This window comes from Nicotiana attenuata, chromosome 3 (assembly GCF_001879085.1).
Source record: "Nicotiana attenuata strain UT chromosome 3, NIATTr2, whole genome shotgun sequence".
NCBI classification, from domain to species: domain Eukaryota; kingdom Viridiplantae; phylum Streptophyta; class Magnoliopsida; order Solanales; family Solanaceae; genus Nicotiana; species Nicotiana attenuata.
Window position 1 is genome coordinate 25,486,695 of NC_031991.1, and position 16,332 is coordinate 25,503,026.

The 16,332-nt window shown below is 40.3% G+C and overlaps 1 long non-coding RNA gene across 1 annotated transcript; it reads left to right on the plus strand.

The window, feature by feature from the left end:
- Positions 9,664–13,839, plus strand: LOC109224555. Its single transcript, XR_002067715.1, has 3 exons — positions 9,664–9,873; positions 11,005–11,057; positions 13,810–13,839. It is a non-coding gene; the product is annotated as an uncharacterized LOC109224555 (long non-coding RNA).

Genomic DNA, 16,332 nt, shown 5'->3' on the forward strand with positions numbered 1-16,332 from the left:
ACAAAAGCATAACATCTTCACCTCAAGATTTGACTCACAAGTACCACACGTTATTCACAACTCACCCACTTACTCTAATATAGAGGTCACTGACATTACCTTTCCTTCATGAATCAAGTGCCCTCACACAACAAAAGAGAGTAGTTCCACACAATAAAATTTAAGAACACTTAGGAACTCAAGATAGAAAGAATTCACTCACTCTCAGAAATAACATTCATATGCCACAAAAGATGCACCATAAGCTTGCCCGTAGTGTACTACTCCACTAATCGAGCTCATTCAATCTTGGATCAATTAGGACTTTATTTGGTTGTAATGTAGGCTACGGGACGGGTAGGATACATTTAGATATAAGAGTGACTACACCTCCCTAAGCACTTTAATACATATACTTTAACATTCAAACCCCATACTTATGTCAAACCAAAACTCCACCTTCACATCAATGTATATTACCCCATTCTTCTTTAAGCACACTTACATCAAGAGCCACCACTTATCAAGGAATTTTTTTTTCACAAGAATCCAACTATTTTTTTTTTCAATTCAAGTGGCTCTTACTTTTTCAAAACAGTGCACCTTTCTCCTTATTTCATTAGTTCCACTCAAAAGCCAAACCAACCACCCCACACTTTAACTTTTACAAAGTTCATAAATAATTCAAGTGCTCATGAGAGGTTACAATGGTTCAAATAGATGGTTAATTCGAACAAATGGGTAAGGCTTGTAATGTGGTTGCCAAAGAAACAGGATTACAGGCTCAAAGGGGTTAACTACGATACATAATAATTAGGCGGGTAAAATATACATATCTGGCTCAACAAAGAAATGCCTATATCACTTCCTAGACTGAATAAAACTACTATTTCGCTTTGCAAACACACGGGGCAAGTTCTAGGCATCAAATGCAATGCACAGAATATCACAAAACCTTACACACACATGGCACATAACTCACTCAGGATTGGATTCATCAAGACACCCTAGTCAGAGCAGTTAAGCAAATTTAAGATCATACAATTTAAGGTACTTATACAAGAGTCAAAAACTGAGCCTAAGCGTCACAGCCAAAGTACTCACTATTCTCAAGGCATAACAAAGTCAAGAGATATTGCTTCATTTCAAAACAAAACACAATGGCTCCTATTCCCAAAAAAAAACTAACTACACCCGGTTCAAATAAAACCCTTGGAAAAGAACCGTGGTTTAAAGAAAAACCAAGGGGTAATTGCTACACTAGCTAACAAAACAAAAAATCTTTTTGGTATTTTCTTTAGACTTACTTCCCTCAAGAAAACTGTCTAGAAGATCCGTCATCAGGAAAAGTCCAATCTTTTTTTAAAAAAAAACACAACTAAAGTAGCATGAAAAATCACCCAGACAATCTCCTCACCCCACACTTAAAATTGTGCATTGTCCCCAATGCACACCCATACATACGATAGGGTAAAAGAAACTCCCCGGTAGGCCAAAGGCCGAAGCACTACAGCTCATGGGGTACTCAGACTTCTCCCCAGCTTGGTCCTTCGTGTGGGTACCTCACACTTAGTTCCAACCATTTGGTTTGCTGATGCATCCTTCCAATACCTTTGATTTCCATGCTCCTAGAAAATAAAAAAATTGACACTATAAAAATAATACAATTAAAAAAAATAAAAATAAAAAATAAATAAAAGAAAGCAATAAAGCTGGGTTGCCTCCCAACAAGCGCTTGATTTAACGTCGCGGCACGACGCGAATCACTTTTTGCCTCCACCTCGAGCTTATGAATTGAACCCCCAATTTGGCATCAAGTTTTCGGCTATGCTCCAGGGGTGGAGGAACAAATCTAATTGGTCCAAGCAACCATTGTACTATTCTACACTTCTTGGCTTTTAGATGAGGTATGTAGTCCTGTCTTTCTGGTAAGAAAAATTCCAGAATATAGGCACCTTGTTCTTCATTCCTTGACTTCTCAATCGGCTCGGATGACTCTATTTTCATATCGTCATCCAAGCACAATGTAGAAAAATGTTTGGAGCGAGGACCAATGCGCTCACACACATGAACTTCAGGACTTTCAGCATCCTAAACATCAATGATACTAGAGTCAACAAAATTTGTATCCTCAATGTCCTTGGTTGACTCTAGTCTCACTTCTTCAACATTGACATCTTCAAATTCTAGTTGGCTAGGTTGTTGATGTTCTGCTTTGACCTCCCTAATTAATACCTCAAATTCATGCTCTTCTTGGCTAATATCATCAATATTGGATTGTGGAGCATTAAAAAGCTCCAACCACTTGACTCAATTGAGCCTCCAACTTGCGAATAGTTGCCTCTTGCCTTTCTATGTGCAATTGTTTCTCATTGTTTTGTTTCAGAAAGCACTTTAGCATATCCTTGATCTCTTTCAGGTCCGCATTCCCAGGTTCTTCGTTCCTATTAACTTCACAAGAAAAGGTGGAACCATCATAGTAAGGGGTTGGGGGAAAATAAAAAATATAAGCACAACCATGAAGGTGACCATTTTTACCACCACACACATCACACACATTCCACAAATAAGATTGAGTTGGTGCACATAACTCGCTCTTAGGAACGTTTTGAAAATTTTGCCACGGGTGGTTTCCTTTACAATATGTATGGAGATCAATAGTAGAATTATCTACACCTAAATTCCCATAATTCCAAGATGTCATGTTTCTCAAATCAACAGTTATAAAAAAATACCAAGAAAAAACAAAACAAAATAAAAGTTCAAACTTGAACCGTAGCAATATATACAGCTACAACTACACCGTTAGTTCCCCGGCAACGGCGCCAAAATTTGATCACGCCCAACTCTAGTCCTAAAAAGGATAAGCGGTCGCTGCAAATATAATCCGGTCTAAAAGTCCGGAGACGAATCCCACAGAGAACTAAGGCTTAGCTATAGTTGTTCAATATCGCTAAGAAACACAAGTCCAAACAATTTTCTAATTATAAAGATTATAATATTTATTTTTATCTAATTAACTAACAAATCTAGAAAGTCGTAAAACTATCGATTAACAAGGATAAGGATTGGAGTCAAGAATAAGGAGGTCTAGAGTTATGATTTCCCCAATTGTCGGAATCCTACGTTTTCTATAAATTCGCCTAAGTATTCTCTACCGATCATGAGCGCTCTGACTGTCGTAACTCTCTCCCGAGTAATTACCACAATTTACTAGACGCACTCTCCCGAGTTATGCTAGCTGGCTTTGTTTATTACAACTCACTTTAGATTGCACCCAAGGATTCGTTATCCCTAATCCCGCCTTTAAACCCGTAATTATAGATCCCTCTTATACTTTGGGAGTGATGTTGTTCAACAACTACCTAAATATGCACTCTCTCCCGAGTTATGCACACTAAATAGGCACAGCTAATTGAGGATCCTGTCAACTAACTACAACAAACACGTAGTTGAACAAATAGAGAAAATACTACGGCTCAATTATATAAAAATAACAAGAATTTATCCTACAAAAGGTTCCATCAAAACCCTAGATAACAAATTAGCTATTCATAATAGCATGTAAAACTACAATACTAAAAGTCATAACCAACAATGAAAAGTAGGAAGAGGAAGGAAAAACTCGTTGAAGAATTCCCCGCCTTGCTCCTAGCGTATTCTTGCCTCCAAGGGTGTTGTCTAACCCTAAAGTAGTGTCCCCTCCTCCAAAGTGGTATTTTAGGATGTATTTATATGACCTAGGGTTGATGAGGGGCGGAATTCTTCAATCCAACTTCGGATGGGAGAGCTGGAATCCGCGTCTGCCTTCGCGTCAAGACGCGGACTTTGACGCGGATGCAGCTTTTGAAATTCTTCCATTTCGCGAAGCGCTCCGTGCCTTTGCTTCGCTTCGCTGTTTTGTGCCTTAATTTTTCTCCTTTTTCGCGTCCGACTTCGTGCCACGCACGGGAATAGACGAGCTCCCACTCCTTTAATTTCTTCTTTTTGTGTCGAATTGTCATCTTCTGATCATTTATCATTCAAACTCGTTCCTACACATAAGAAATACATAATGAGTATATTTCACTTCGAAAATCATGTAATCCCCCGCGACACACACAAGAATTAATATGCAAATATACTCAAAAATATGCACTTTTCATCATCTATCAGGCATTTATCAAGTCTTTCCAGAATAAAGTAGTTCCTTCTACGCCTATTGTTGGACCAAGTAAATTTATTACCCTTAAAGCCTAGGTCTATCAAATTACAGTAGTTAATACAACTCCCAGAATTTGCTAATCCTACTATTGCTAACAGGTCTACCCCCACATTTCTCATTTGATTCCAAGACCTCATTAAAATCTCCACCTAAGAACCAAGGTCCTTTACAATTCTCATAGATGGTCTTGATATTATCCCAAAGGATCATTCTGTTAGTATGTTTTGTGCTCGCATAAACTATACTAAGAAGCCAAGGTTTAGAGTTAGGAAGTACCTTGATCATGGCATGAACATCCTGGTCAGTCATGGCTATTTTCTCTAGATGAAGAAGTGTGTGCTTTCAAATAATTGCTATTCCCCCAGATCTACCAATAGCAGGCACCTCAATCATCTCCGTGAAACTAAAGTCCCTCAACAGAAAGTTATGATTTTCACACCTAGTTTCCAATAGCGCAACCAAACAAGGGTTATGAACTTCCATCATGGCCCTAAAGTGTCTCCTAAACTCTGCATTCTTCGCTCCTCGTACGTTCCATATCACAAGGTTATTAGCAATATTCATTGGCTTTGGTTGGTTCTTGTTGGTCATACTGTACTCCTCCAAAAGAGAAGAGTAATTGCCCCTCAGAGTGGGGTTTAGGACTACAACATATCCCCTTACGATTCGATTTCATCAGGGCCTTATGTCCATGAAGCGTTTGAACATGCTCAATGGACAGTTGATCACAAACTTGTTGTTCAATATTTCCTTGCTTAACATGATTGCAACCTCTCTTAGGTTTCTGTATTCTGTGCGTGATTCCCTTAGCTAGTTTGATTAGCTCCTCAGCGACTCCTCCTCTCCTCTATGCTTCTAGTTCTTACTGATTGGGAGGTGGTATTTGGTCCTGAGGGTGGTGATGTGGAGGAAGTGAAGGAGTTGTGCGGACAATGGGTGTGTTCATTGGAAGGTTGTAGAGTGAATGATTTGTCATGGTTGTTCAAATGTTCTGGTTTCTCAAGGAGTAGAGAAGGATTCTGATTAGTCTCAGACTTCTTACATTCAAAAGTTAGGTTGTTCTTAATATTTTCTTGAGATTTTATAATGTCACAGGAGGGATTGGCGTGCACAGGTGTTTCCGGGACAGGGCGTTCAGTACATATAGAGTCTATTTGCATTGTAATTGGTTGTGATTGCGTATTCGAATTAAGTAAGCCTACAAGAGGTTCTTCCCTGGATAGTTGGGGAGTTGAATGTGCCAAGTGTGCAGAGGTATTATTATTGCTAGTGAAGCAACTAGTAGTCTGAGTATTATTGATGTTTTGGGGATAAGTACTACTAGTGGTAATATTAGTTCTTTCCGTATTAGTATTATTGATGTTTTTTAAATACTCAATACTAGGAGAGTCATCATTGGAAGCTTTTTCATTAGCCACGTAATAGCCACTAGTTTTACACAAAATAGTGGGAGAGTGGGTAGGTTTTGTCTTAACTAAAGCCTCCAAATTATTATCCATAATATTTCCACATTTGGCTTTATTGCTAATAGCTATAAAGTGGTGGTTAGACAGGCCATGATGTATGAGGCTGAATGTTGGCCTGTTAAGAACTCTCATATCAAGAAGATGAAAGTAGCAGAAATGAAGATGTTGAGGTGGATGTGCGCACACACTAGGATGGATAAGATTAGAAATTATGATATTCGGGAGAAGGTGCATGTGGCTCCCATTGATGACAAGATGCGGGAAGCGAGGCTCAGATGGTTCGGGCATGTTCAGAGGAGAAGCCCAGATGCTCCGGTAAGGAGGTGTGAGCGGCTGGTTGTTGAAGGAACGAGAAGAGGTAGAGGGCGGCCTAAGAAGTATTGGGGAGAGGTGATCAGGCTGGATATAGCGAAGCTTCAGATTTCCGAGGAGATGACACTTGATAGGAAGTTGTGGAGGTCGAGTAATAGGGTTGTAGGTTAGGAGGTATATATAACTACTAGAAATTGGGCCTACTGCAACGGTGTTTATAGCAACGGTTAAACAACAATAAAAGGTATATTCAACGGTTGTAACCGTTGCATAAGACTCTTAGACCTATTGGCACAGTTCTGAACACAAACCGTTGCAATAGTATATGAACCGTTGCTATAGGTGGTATCATTTGCAACGACTTTGGATACGTTCCGATAGACGCCACTATGGCAACGGTTCTATAGACTATAGCCATTGCGATTTTTTTTCCACTAATTTTTCCGTCTTCAGTTTTTACTTAACCTACCATAGCCTTTTTCTTTTAATTTTTTTTTATTTTTAGTTCTTAAATAAAACTCCATTATCTCTTATGGTTCCAAGATATTGTACTAGCTAATACCCTAGCAAACTTCTTTCTCCACATCGAATACAAATCTGAATAGCTCCGGCGAACGCCATACCTCCGACAAGGTCACACCTACAACAATGCACACGTGTCACGCCCCAAAAACTGAGGGACATGACCGGCGCTCGACCGGGTAGCCCCAGTCAAGCGGACCTGGGTGCCTTTCCTATCCCACGTGTTACCCCGTGTTTTCATTACTCATTAATCAAAGGAAATAGCCATTTATAATTAAAACACCTTTTTTACGAAATATACATAACAAACATGATTACTTAGCGTGGTTTACAACTTACATCGCCCAACATACAAAATACATATTACATAAGTTCACAACCCACATTTCCTGTCTACGGAGCCTCTAAGGATACAAAAGGATGATACAATACTTGCCGGTAACAAGGCTCCGGCTATACCTTACACAAATACCAAAAACAAGACTCCGGAATAAAAGCGGCATGAGCCACGTAGGGCCCCGAGAGGAAAGGGGCTCACCAATTCAGCTGACGGGAAGTGAAGGAGTGCTACAGTCGGTGGACTGGAGTACCTGCTATAGATCCACCTACAATCATAACACGAATGTAGCGCCCCCCGGCAAAAAGGAACTTCAGTACATTTGAATTGTACTGGTATGTATGAACAAACTTTGCCCCAAGTAAACTCAAACAATACACAAGTAACGAGCAGGAATAGAATCAACAATCAAATACACATGAAAGGAACAGTCAAGCCAAACAAGTTTCACAATCTCTCCTTTTTCCCCTTTCAACATTATCACATCAGTGGTTTCACAACTTTCTCATATTTTCATTTCAATAGTGATTACGATCACTTTCCACCCTTATTACCTCGGCCACCCTTATCACCACAACCCACACCTTATTACTTCGTATTGCGGCGCGCAACCCGATCCCACCGAACAATCACAAATCACACAACAACAACAACAATTCACAAAGAATTTCCATAACCATCAATACCAATTCCATTATATACAACAGCTCACATACAATTTAAGCCACAACGATATTTGCCCACGATAAGCCACATATGATATTACCACAGTTGTTTCAATTTGCATCAGTTACGATTTCTTTCCATCATTTGTTACACAGCTCTTATCACATAAACACATTCACACACACATATGGTTTGTTGACATTTACTTGCACCATTATATCGGGAGATTAACCAAGAACACTCAAGGCATATCAATCACAAGAATTCACAAATGGTCCACATAGGTATCACATACCAAATATTCGTACACCAAACAAAGTGACTTTACAAAGGTCAAAGTTAGCCATACATACCTGGAGCCGAATTTCCTTTTTAACTTCTACTTTCAATTCACCAAACAGTCTAGCAACGTCATTCTAGTTCACAAGTTAACACATATATCTTAGAATTAAAATTCACAATTTCTACCCAAACCTATTTAGGTTATCAATCCTTCTTTTGCAAACCTTTACTTCTACCCAATTTTCCCTTACTAGATTTTAGGTTTTAAAAGACATGCATGTATGTTGTCAACCTTTATTTTCAAGAATCAATGCATGAGAATCCCCCTTTATGTTTAAACCTGGAAACCAATGAAAAAGGGTTGGGAATTTTACCTGCAAGAATGGAGATGAAGACAATTACTTGAAATTTCCCGGCCCGGGTAGCTTTGAAGAATCAAATCGATGAATGCAAGACTTCCTCTCTCAAGAACTCTCCCTTCCTCTCTCTAGTTTGTTCAGAAAATACGTTAAAATAAGGGGTTGGGGTATTTTATTGAAGAAGGGGTCGGGTTTAAAATTTAGAATAATAGGAGCCCCGAGTCAGGTATGCGATCTCATTTGCGATCGCAAAGATGAAATGCGGTCCGCAGAATGGACTGCAAAAGTGCTCCAAAAATCTGGTCCTACTGTCTGGGTTTGCGGCAGAAATGCGGTCCGCATACACGATCTGCGGTCGCATAATGCACCGCATAATTGCCCTTTATAAAATTCCATATGATTGTGCGACGACTATGCGATCCGCATATTAGCTATGCGATCGCATAATCGACCACATTTTGACCTCAAATTTGACTAACACACTGACTCACTTTGCGATAAAAATGCGGTCTGCATACTTGATTTGCGACCGCATTCTGGATCGCATAACAGCAATTTTCTGAAAAACTTGATTCTTTGATTTTTAAATGCTTAGATCAGTACAAAGGGTCCCAAACACATTCCTAACACATATCCGGAACTTGACACTACAAGCTACTAGATTTTGGGCACAAATTTTCACGGGGACTTATAACAAGCCTCAGTAAAGCTTCATCTCGTTACTTATCTCCATTCGCCAAGGCACAAAACCCTAGCACCTTCGTCGTTGGCAAACTAAGAAGACCTAGAACAATAAAAACTTCCCCAACACACCTGTGACTTACCCAATATTTTGACGTCCTCCACCCCACGCTACAGCCATGGAAACGGGTCAGCGCCTCACAAACAGAGAATACCCATTAGCAATTGCTTCATAGGACATTGCAAAATACTCATCATTAGGACTTAAGGTACCAATGTCTCTTTCTCTATTCTTCATTTTTATTTTTCTACCTCGTTTTTTCCTTTGTTAATTTTTTTTTTTATCTNTTTTTCTTGCACTCTTGTGTGTGGCTACTCTTGGATTTATTCTTCAACCTTCAAGACTCAACTTAATGTGGTAAGATTGAACTCTTCCGAAATGTTAGATCACTTCTAGGTATTTAAGAAAGGTGATAAGTTTAGACTTATTGTTGTTCTTGTTATTCTAAAGGGTCGGGTTTCACAATCTATCTCTTGTTTTTAATTCTCTACCAAAGACGATTAGTTCTTTGTTAGCTAATTGTTGTTGTTAGGATTCAACTTCAAGAATAGATTGAATTCAAGAAATTCTTTTTTTAATTTAATCTATCTTTAATTTTTCGTCTTTTTTTGTTTCTTTATTTTCTTTTAGCTTCCGCACGTTTCTTGATATTCTTGTTTTTTCTTTAGTAATTCTTGAATCCCCTATCGGTTGTTATCAGTTACCAATATTACCATATGGCAACACCAAACGGATGAGGGACTTATAACAAGCCTCAGTAAAGCTTCATCTCGTTACTTATCTCCATTCGCCAAGGCACAAAACCCTAGCACCTTCGTCGTTGGCAAACTAAGAAGACCTAGAACAATAAAAACTTCCCCAACACACCTGTGACTTACCCAATATTTTGACGTCCTCCACCCCACGCTACAGCCATGGAAACGGGTCAGCGCCTCACAAACAGAGAATACCCATTAGCAATTGCTTCATAGGACATTGCAAAATACTCATCATTAGGACTTAAGGTACCAATGTCTCTTTCTCTATTCTTCATTTTTATTTTTCTACCTCGTTTTTTCCTTTGTTAATTTTTTTTTTTATCTTGCACCTGGATTTTTGATTTCCTATTTCTTTAATGAGGTCTGTGTTTCTTAAATTTCGCTCCTCTGGCGTCTCTTTTAATTTTTGGGTTTCATTTGTTGATTTATTTTGGAGATTCAAGATGGGACGAGGGTTTACGATTGGGGTTTTGTATCTTTTAATAGATGTATGGTTTAGTTTGTTGTTGGTATTGTCGCACTTCAATTTGCTAACTATACACATACTTTATATTTTGCCATATTATTATTGTTGGTTGTGATTTTGGCAAGCTTAGCTTCCTGCACAACTTTTAGAAAGCTTTAACACTTTCTTAGTGCCTTTATTCCCCAATAATATCTTGCCTTATTAAAGAATTATTTTTCCAGACGGTTGTGAAAATAACAAATATAGTATCTAATTGTTACATGCTAAGGTTCTTTCTTTTATGTTTGGTTTTTCTGTCACTTTATGTGTTCAGTGTACTTTTATGGAAGTTGAAACTATGGTTTGCTGCTATGAATTGATTGGCATCAGACGCTGAGTAGATAAAATCTAGCCTTATCTTCAGTGCATTCTTAAAGATATGCACTTTGTGTTTTACATGAATGCACTTTTAATTGAGACATATAAGACTAAATCGTATTAGATTTTGTAATTCAGTCTATCTACTCTACAGTGTTAAATGTAGGAAGAAATTTGATGTTTAATATCATATGTTTAATGCTCAGAACTTGTTATTGAACTGAGAAACATAGTTCTACTGTAACAATTGCCGAAGACTACCGTACTTACATGAAATGCCTTACCAATTTGACATTATCTTTCACTAGAAGTCCTATTAAAACAGTAATGCAACCAAGAGAATAATCATGAATTAGAGAAACAGTCTTCTACTTACAATATATACATGAAGTGATCATGTGTATTTATCCTACTCTTGTTTGTTGCTTATCAACTTTTAGTCTTCTCAATTGTATTATGCCTCATATATCCTATGACTTGTATTACTTCCTTGAGACATCTGCTTGGTTTTATAGGTGCAGCAGTACTTTTTATGTTTTTTCTTTTGTGGACAGGAAAGAAGTACAAAGTTGAATCACAACCCTACCATCAGGACCCTTATATTGCGGTAAATAATATTCAAGTACTTCCCTATCCTATTTGCATTTTAAAGTTATGAATATAGAACTTATCAGAAGACAGTTACAATTATTTCAAAAAATTTTTTTACTTGTCATCTTATTGTTTGTCATATCACTATGTTTAAAAGTATCTTTTTCTAATTATATGGATACGCCACAACTAAGGCCTTTTATACTTTTTGGTACCATAAATTCAGAATATTGAAACATATAGAATTATTTTGTAATAGTATACTGTAATCATTTTGTGATGACCCAAAAGGTCATCACTTGATTTACAAGTCAATTTTGGTATTCCGAGGTCTTAAAAACCTCCTTTTATCTCACCTCGATTTGCGTGCACGGTCCAGGCGTATATCCGGAACGCTTTTATGTGAAAATTTAATAAAAATGCCAATTTGGCCTTTAAAATTGAATTTAAGTTGACTTCGGTCAACATTTTGGGTAAACGAATTCGGACCCGTGATTTGACGGTCTTGTAGGGTCCGTAGTAAAATATGGGACTTGGGCGTATGCCCGGAATCGAATTTCGAGGTCCCAAGCCCGAGAAATGAATTTTTAAAGAAAATTGTTTGCTGAAAAATATAAAGGTTTTTAGAAGTGAATTGATGCATTTTCTTGATGGTATCGGGCTCGTATCTTGGTTCCGGAGCCCGGTACAAGTTTAAAATAATAATTAAGTTGAATCTGTAAATTTTGGTAAAGATCGGAATTGGTTTGGTATAAAACGGACCTATAGTTGAGAAAATAGTAATTTTGATGTTCTTGAGTGATTTCATGAATTTGAGGATTTATTCATAGCTGTTGATGTTATTTTGATGATTTGATCGCACGAGCAAGTTCGTATGATGTTTTTAGACTTGCGTGCATGTTTGGTTTGGAGCCCCGAGGGCTCGGGTGAGTTTTGGATAGGCCACAGAGTGAAATTGGACTTAGGAAAAGTTGCTGGTATCTGGTATTTTTGCCCAGGCCTCTGATCTCGAAATTGCGAGATCAGGCTTCGCAATTGCGAAGTCCTCAGGCATGGGAATTGCGACCCAGGCGTCGAAAATGCGAACCTAGCCTGGGCAGGCCTTGGTCGCAAATGCGACCCTTTTATCGCAAATGCGAAAAGGGCTGTGTCGCAAATGCGACTAATCTCTCGCAAATGCGAAGGCAACAGCTCCAAAAGGGTTCGCAATTGCGAACCCTGGTCGCAATTGCGACAACTGAGACCTGCTAAATGAAATTTTGACGGGATTTCAACCATTTTTACAACTTTCTCAAAACCTAAACTCTCTTGGGCGATTTTTCAAAGACAAGTTCTTCACCGAATCATTAGTAAGTCATTTCTAACTCGTTTTCTTCGATCTATAACATCTTTTTACATGATTTCAATTCAAAATCAAGGATTTTTCATACGGAATTGGGTGTTTTTGGGTAGAAGTTAGGATTTTCAAATTTTGGGGATTTGGACCTCGATTTGAGGTCCGATTTTAAAATAAATTATATATTTGAGTTCGTGGGTGAATGGGTGATCGAGTTTTGGTTCGAACCTCGGGTTTTGACCAAGCGGGCCCGGGGTCGATTTTTGACTTTTTGGAGAAATCATTAGAAAACCTATTTTCATGCATGTCATTTAGAATTTATTGATATCATTAAGTATATTTTGGCTATACACAAGCGAATTGGTGGTGGAATCGAGGGGTAAAACAGTAATAGAGGATTGATTGTGTTCGTGGCATTGAGGTAAGTGTTTGGTCTAACCTTAGCTTCAGGGAATATGAGTCATGGTCTTATTTGCTATGTGTTAATTGATGAGTACGACGTGTAGGTGTGGTGACAAGTATCTATAGGTTGGTGTCAAGCATGCCCGTGAGTCTTATACTATGAATGCTGTGACTCTGTTATGTATTATCCATGCTTAATATAATGTTATTAATGTTGAACAAGGCTTATGGAAGTATTCTTGGTAATTGGACATTGTAGAGCATTGGCTCTAGTTGAGGTTTCATTTGTGAAGTTAATTGTTGGTATAGGTTTGGTTATAGCTGATTCCCTTGCCGGGACGTATTTAATTCTTACTGTTGGTTCCCTTGCCGGGATGTGTTTATTCTTGTTGTTGATTCCCTTGCCGGGATATTGTTGTTTCCTTATTGTTCCCATGTCGGGATTCTTTTATGATTAGTGTTGATTTGTATATTTGGATCGAGTTGCACGCCGCAACAATAATATATGGGATCGGGTTGCACATCGCAACAAGGAGTAATAAGGGACGACAGGAGGGGTCGGGTTGCACGCCGCAACAGTGATATATGATTTGGATCGGGTTGCACGCCACAATAGTGATATATGATTTGGATCGGATTGCACGCCGCAATAGTGATATATGATTTGGATCGAGTTGCATGCCGCAACAGTGATATATGATTTGGATAGGGTTGCGCGCCGCAAAAATAAAGAATAAAAGTGATTATAGATTCATTACTGAGTCCTTATTCTGGTTGGCATGAAATTTAAGATGTTCTTTATGCTTTTCTCCTGAGATTCTGTTGGTACTTGATATTCCCCACAGCATGTTCCCCCTCCCCGTCTTTAATTGCTAGTTTCTGTCATTATTATTTGCTGTATATGATATAACTGCACAGGTTTATTTGGTAGTCTTGTCCTAGCCTCGTCACTACTTCGCCGAGGTTAGGCTCGACACTTACCGGCTCATGGGGTCAGTTGTGCTGATACTACACTCTGTACTGTGTACAGATCTCGGTATCGGAGCTTTTGGACCACAGTGAGGTTGCTGCCTTCAGTCCAGCGGCGGAGACCCAAGGTAGTCCTGCAAACGTCCGCAGGCCTTGGCGTCCCCTTCTATCTTTCCATTCTGTTCTTATGTATTTCAGAGACAGATTTGTATTTATCTTTCTGACCTCTGTTTGTAGTATTCGTAGATAGTCCGTGACATTGTGACACCAAATTTTGGGTAGAGTTGTACTTTGGATTTTCGTATTGGTATTTTGTGATTTTGTCAGATTTCGTCTTCCGCATTTATTTTATTATTATGGTTATTCCGCTGTTGATCGCCTGTTAAATTGAATTGTTAAAAGGAAATAGGAAAAAGTGTAGTAAATCTGTAATACTCGGCCTGCCTAGCTTTCATGAGTAGGCGCCATCACGACTCCCGAGGGTGGGAAATTCGGGTCGTGACAAGTTGGTATCAGAGCTCTTGGTTGATTAGGTCTCACAATTCACGTACAAGCTTAGTAGAGTCTGATGGATCGGTACGGAGATGTCTGTATTTATCCCCAGAGGCTACAGAGTTAGGAACAGTTTCACTTCTATTCTTCTCTATCGTGTGATTTGGTTTCTCAATGCTAATTGAACTTCTACTATGTTCTTTCGCAGATGGCGAGAACACGTGCTTATTCATCCGCTTATCAGCAGCCTGATCCCCCAGCGGCAGCATCTACGAGGGGTAGAGGGCGAGGTCGTGCTAGGGGCCGAGGCAGGGGCAGAGCTCAGCCCAGAGTAGCAGCACCAGCGGCGGAGCCTCAGGTTGAGTTTGATGATGAGGTTCCGGCCCAAACAGCTCCGGTGGGCCCAGCTCAGGTCTCAGAGGGGTTCATTGCTACCCCAATACTCCAGGATGCTCTCGTTCGTCTAGTGGGCCTTATGGAGAGTGTCACTCGGGCAGGCTTACTTCCTGTAGCACCAACTGTCTCTCAGACTGGGGGAGGAGCACAGACTCCCGCTACCCGCACTCCGGAGCAAATGGCTCCCCAGTTTAAGACTCCAGCAGCTCAGCTAGTTGGAGCAGTTCAGCCGGGTGTGGTAGCTCAAACCGATGATGGAGCAGCTATGTCTGCCGATGCTTTGTGGACATTGGATAGGTTCACCAAGTTGTTCACTACTACTTATGGTGGTACATCTTCAGAGGATCCCCAGAATTACTTAGACAGCTGTCATGAGGTTCTTCGGAACATGGGATAGTGGAAACCAATGGGGTCAACTTTGCTGCTTTTCGCCTATCAGATTCCGCCAAGACTTGGTGGAGAGATTATTGTTTGGCTAGGCCAGCTGGGTCACTTGCCTTGACTTGGGATCAGTTCTCTCAGCTATTTCTGGAGAAGTTTCTTCCTATCACTCAAAGGGAGGACTATCGGAGGCAGTTTGAGCGTCTCCAGTAGGGTTCTATGACCGTCACTCAGTACGAGACCAGATTCATTACTTTGGCCCGTCATGCTCTTATTATACTTCCCACCGAGAGAGAGGGGGCGAGGAGGTTCATTGAGGGACTCGCTCAGCCGATTCGATTGCAGATGACTAAGGAGACTAGGAGCGAGATTTCTTTCCAGGATGCAGTCAATGTGGCCAGGAGAGTGGAGATGATTCTATCGCAGGGAGTGGTCAGGGGTTTGACAAGAGGCCCCGTCATTCATACAGATTCAGTGGTGCCTCATCTAGAGGCAGGGATTCTTTTGGTAGAGACCATCCTTCCAGGACGTTTCATTCGGCACTTCAGACTTCTCATGGTGCTCTAGGTGGCCGTGGTTCTCATGTGCAGTATTCTGATCAGCAATCCTACTATGCACCATCGGCTCCTATCAGAGCACCTCCTCTTCAAAGCTATTCTCATGGTCAGCCGGCCCGCCAGGGTCAGTCTCAGTTTCCTCAGCCGCAGCACTCAGGTGGATGTTTCGAGTGCGGTGAGTATGGTCATATCTAGAGAGCTTGTCCAAAGTTAGTGGGTGTTCAGTCACAGCAGCAGGGTTCCCGTGCCATGGTTCAGGCACCAGGTGTTCCACCGCTCGCTCAGCTAGCTAGGGGTGGGGGTAGAGGTGCTAGAGGTGGAGGTAGAGGTATTAGAGGTGGAGGTCAGGCCGCTAGAGGTGGAGGCCAGCCAGCAGGAGGCCGTCCTAGGGATGTAGCTCAAAGTGGTGGGGGCCAGCCCCGATGTTATGCTATTCCAGGCAGACCTGAGGCGGAGGCCTCCGATGCAGTTATCACAGGTACGGTTTCAGTGTGCAGTAGAGATGCCTCAGTTCTATTTGATCCAGGGTCCACATATTCTTATGTATCATCTTATTTTGCCCCTTATCTGGTTGTGCCTCGTGATTCTTTGAGTACTCCTGTATATGTGTCTACACCGGTGGGTGATTGTATTGTGGTAGATCGTGTCCATCGTTCCTGTATAGTTGCGATTGGGGATCTTGAGACCCGAGTAGATCTGTTACTTTTGGATATGGTTGATTTTGATGTCATATTGGAGATGGATTGGTCATCCCCTTA